The sequence below is a fragment of the Lactuca serriola genome, chromosome 8 (genome assembly GCF_051521515.1).
Source record: "Lactuca serriola cultivar US96UC23 chromosome 8, Lser_US96UC23_V15, whole genome shotgun sequence".
In the NCBI taxonomy this organism is placed as follows: Eukaryota; Viridiplantae; Streptophyta; class Magnoliopsida; order Asterales; family Asteraceae; genus Lactuca; species Lactuca serriola.
The window spans coordinates 148,707,595-148,712,870 of NC_136415.1; positions in this window are offsets into that span (position 1 = coordinate 148,707,595).

Below are 5,276 nucleotides of genomic sequence, written 5' to 3' on the forward strand. Positions count from 1 at the left end.
AACTTGATTGGGTCTAGGTCCAGATGAAAGTGGTCGGCCAGAAGGTGCGTTCAGGAAAAGATTAGCCTGGTAAGGTATTATGAAGATCTTGAAGAATCGCGTCTCAGTTTTGGAGGAAGTACTCCTTAGTACACCCGAGTCTCACTCGAGCCTTACTTAGTTAGTTTCTCACCACTTTTCTTAGGTTAGGAATTTTTTTAAGGGGTCTAGAATAGACAGATAGATAGGTTTGTTCATCGCACCTTACATTGATGAACTTTGAGATAGGTCCCCCAATTCACCTTTTTGCGACCACAACCTTTTGGTAACACCCATTTTTGAGTCATTCCCCACCCATTTTAGTAGATCTTGACACACTGTCAATGATCATTAGGTATTCATTTTTAGCCTCCACCTATGGTGCAATCTCTAAGCCATGAAGAAAACAAACAAATGAGGAAAATTGGAAAAGCGAAGCCACAAAAAAACAATAAAAGAAGAAGATTTGAATAGAAAATAAAAACAATAAAATTTGAAAAAAGAAGCAATACAAAAGAAGAATAACAGATCAAGTGAAGATTCAAGCTCATCTAGTAAAAAAAACGATAGAAGAAAAAAGACTGGGAGAAGAATTTCAAGATTGAAGACGTAGGTTGTCGTGTGTCTAGTTCTTAGATTGAGTCATTTTATTTTGTTTTATTTTATTTCTGATTTTTGGTGAGAAAAGGCTATGAAGGTGAGACGGTAGATCGTAAAGGACAGTACAAGGGACAAAGCTTCGAAGTCGGGTGTTTGCACGGAGGTCGTTGCTGCAAAAACCCTATTTTTTATTATATAATTTGGCCTGACAGATGTAGGAATCATCGTGTATGGAGGCATCTTTCCTTCATGCATTATGGTCTGCATCGGTGATTTAAAGTGCCCCTACTGGGTGCATCCCATGTTTCCTTTGTCTAGCACGTTCTGATTGATGTCACATCCAGACGAAATCTATTTGCCCGTCAAGTGGTTCGGGAATATGGTTTATGGTTCTAAAGTGAGGAACACTCAAAGGACACGTAGGGTCCATGCAAGTTCGACTCTGACCATGTTGACTGATCTTGACCAGGTTCTATGGCTCTGTCTATTCTTTTTTATTTTTAGGATAGTTCATCCCAAGTTCATTTTAGTCTTGTCTTACTTGAGGAAAAGTAAGGTTTAAGATTTGGGTGATTTGTAACTTCATTTTATTACTTCTTTCCTAGTTTATTTTAGTTCATTCCATCATGTTTTAGTTAATCTTCATGCATATTTTCTCTTTTTTTGTTTTTCACCTTTATCGGGTACTTTCTAGTCTATTGATCTTAATTGCATGATTTACCAAATACTATTAGACATAGAGGTATGGAAGGAGTGTGGGACCTTTGGAAGCTTGCAGTTTGCTTGTGGACTTGAAGTGGTGCGATTGGGCTTGTTTTCAACAAGAACGAGGGAGCAAGTTGTGCTTAATTTTGGACGAAGAATGATGATGAAGGTGTGAAGAGATTTGTGCTATAGAAGATCAAAGGAGCACTGGACCATATTGGAAGAGATTAGAAGGCATAATCGGGCTATCAAGAACTTGGACATATGGGATGGACCATGAATGAAAGTATTGATCTAGAAGTACGAATTAAAAAGGCCAAATAGCCCATTCAGCTAGACGCACGCGTTCCTCCTGAATCCACAAACGGTCCGCATGGATCGCGCTGTGAAGAAACCGGAGTTTTGCATTCAGCCTCTGTTTGTGGAAAGTTGGTGCGATCCTTTTGGCTAACTTTTGTATCCATGTTTTGACTACTTTTATTGGAGTTTTGAAGCAAAGAAAAGAGGGATAACTCTCAAATGAAGAACATATTTTGCTCTCTAAGAAGTCTTTGAAGATTTGGAAGCTTGGTGTATTTTCTTTCCTCTTTCAATCTTGAACAATGTTTGGGTTCTCTAAACAGCTTTGTATTTCTTTAATCTTGGTCATGCTTCGCTAGATTTATGTTTGGTTGATTGTGGTTTTACCCATGGATGATTAGTTACTTTGAAGACTTCATATTACCTTGTGTTTGAAATTTATGGAAATGTTTTCTAGTCAAACATCTTCTTGTGTTTATTTTTCTTTGATCATGAGCTTGGATGAATGAATGCTTACTTTGTTGACTAATTTCTTGGTTAAGTAACGGACCCTCAAATTAGTAATCTACAATTGCTTTATATGTTTGTTTTCATTTCATTTAAACCATGGAAATGTTTCCTCCATAACGATAATGTAAGCATTTGATTATCTTTTAGATTTGATGACTCTTAAAAGTTAATGCTAATTGATTTTCACAAGATTATATGCTTCATTGGTTTTGTGAATTTAATTAAGGAAATGTGTTTTGAGCTTCTCTAACCATTTTAATAACAAAGAAGAGTTGAGGTGATTTGTGCTTATGAATTATTATAGCTAAGTTAAATTAAATCACAAGTGTTCTTCCATTTTGTCTAGTGATAAGTCAACTAAGATATCCATATGGTGTATTCCAAATTCAACCAACTTTCCTTCATTGATTTTAAATCAAATCATTTACTTTCTTATTTGTCATCTCTACATTCTAGCATAGTGTTAATTTTCTCAAACAATCAAAAAGATTTACCTTCCCCCCCCCCCATTTTCCTTTATTTTTGTTTTTTAAGTACTTGGACAAGTGATTTTCATAGAGACATAAATTGAACCAATCTCCATGGATACGATCCCTTTACCACTATGCACTAATTTGTGTGCAAGATTTAGGATTATTAATTTTGTTGGCCTCGACGGCCACCACAAATTCGAGAAAAGTAACAGAGAAGTATACATACAAAAAATCAAAAAATAAAAATGTAGTAACTCAATCAAAGAAAAGATTCGATGAACAAATCATATACCTGAACCCATTATGAGGAAGAATAAAGTCCATTTCTACTGTATTTCTTGCAACAAATACATCAATCAGAGTAAACAACACATATAGAAATATTTATTTTCTTGTTACATGAATCTTTGCACAATGAAAAATGATGAGAAAAATCAAACTTGCAAGATAAAAAAACACGAGAACATATAGATAAACAATAAAACCTATTAAATCAAAAAACAAAAATTATAAAAATCAACAAAAATACTGAGAAATCAAAGGAAAGGGATATAATCCATATCTAGATCAACTTTTGTATTTTAATCAAGAAATAATTTTCTTATACATTTCATCGTGCACATGGCAGGCTAAAATCTATAAATATCAATATCAACATCAAAGGTAGTCCTTAAAAACCTAAGTTAAAAATACCAAATATCATGGTTATACAAATAAAGATCTTTCAACTTACCTTCGCCTAATATAAGAAATACGACAGAGAAGCAGTGAACATGAATCGACAAACTAGAATATAAACTATGAAAATAGAGATGAAGTGATTCAAGTAACATTCAGAAACTAAGGGTGCGCTTGGTACAGAGAAATGGAATTGCTGCAGAGAATGGAAATGCAGAGAAAGAGAATTAAACTAGAGAAAGAGAATCGACTCTCCTGTTTGGTAGAACTGAGAATCCACAAGAGAAATATGTCTGAGAATCATTTCTCTTGTTTGGTAGTATTAAACAGTGAAATAGAAATGCATTTTTTTACCTTGTTTATTTATTTTTAAACAACATTGTTTTTATAAAAATGCATTAATGTACATCTTAGTTTGACAAAATAAGTATATTTTATGTTTATAATATTTTTATTATAACATCACTTTTTACCAAATAATTTATTTTCTTGTTAATTAATATTATATATATATATATATATATATATATATATATATATATATATATATAATATTGAAAAACATATTTCTAATATAATGAATAACTTACAAATAGATTCAAACTAAATAATAACCACATAATGAATACAATATATAAACAAGAATAATGAAATAATAATAGAGTTGTTCAATTATTAAAAATAGTATAAAACCACATAATGAATAATAAATTTACATAAAAACATTGAATAAATTAATTATTGGCAGACCTTGAACTCCAATCAGTAAACATAGTATTAGCAAGAAGATCTCGATGGTCGGTCCATCCTTGCGAGGTCTCCACGGTAGAAATAACGTTGTCATGTTCATCTCCAAATTGGGTGTGATTTGTAGGAATTTCTTGATCAAGGGGGTCTTCCGTCATGGTTGTACGTATGAGTTTATGCATCAAACAACATGCAATGATTATGCGTGGCATAGATTCTATTGGATGGTATGCATTATAACGTAAAATAGCCCATCTAGATTTAATTAATCCAAAACATCGTTCTATTACGTTCCTTGCTAATGAATGTCTCATGTTATATAACTTTTTAGCATTTGTAGGAGGTCGTGACCAATCGTTAAGATGGTAACGTTTCCCGCGATAAGGTGTTAAAAAACCTTCACCATTTGTATAACCCGCATCACAAAGGTAGTATGTCCCTACAATAGATTCTACATATTTAGTTAGACTGTATTGATAATATTGTGTAGCTTTATGTTTTATGTATATCATACCATGGGGTATTTTAAGACCATGTGGTCTACTAATAGCATCTCGTAATACTCGACTATCTGCTGCGGAACCCTCCCATCCCGCTAGTACATATATGAACCGAAGATCTCTCTAACACACTCCAAGTACATTAGTACAAATCTCACCCTTGCGTGTTCGATAAGGTTTTCTCTTTGATGCAGGGACTTTAACTTTGATATATGTTCCATCTAATGCCCCTAGTCAACCCTGTACATAAAACAAATTATTTAATTAATATTGGAATTAAATAAATTTATAATAACTAATTACTAACCTTAAACCACCTCCACCTCTCATCGGTTTCGTCATCGGGTATTGGCACATGTTTCTTGTAGAACTCTTTATGTAATCGACATACCGCATCTAAGACTACCTTGAAATATCGACTTACAGTCTCACCTGACCTTTTGAATCTTTCTACTATAATCCTATTTTTTTCGTTATGTGCAAGTATATGTAAGAACATAGCAACTTGTTCGTCAACTAACATGTTTTTTGCTATTTTTCAAGCCCCCTCTTTGTTCAAGCATGTCACATAATCTCTTAAATGCATTTCTATTCATTCTTATGTTAACCACACTTGTTTTATCACTTTTATAAACCATATCATGAATACTATCACGTCCATTATGGTAACTCATTAAATATATTTCCCGTAATATTGTAGCTTTTTCTAAACGATTCATAGTAAAATCATACAACATCCACCAAC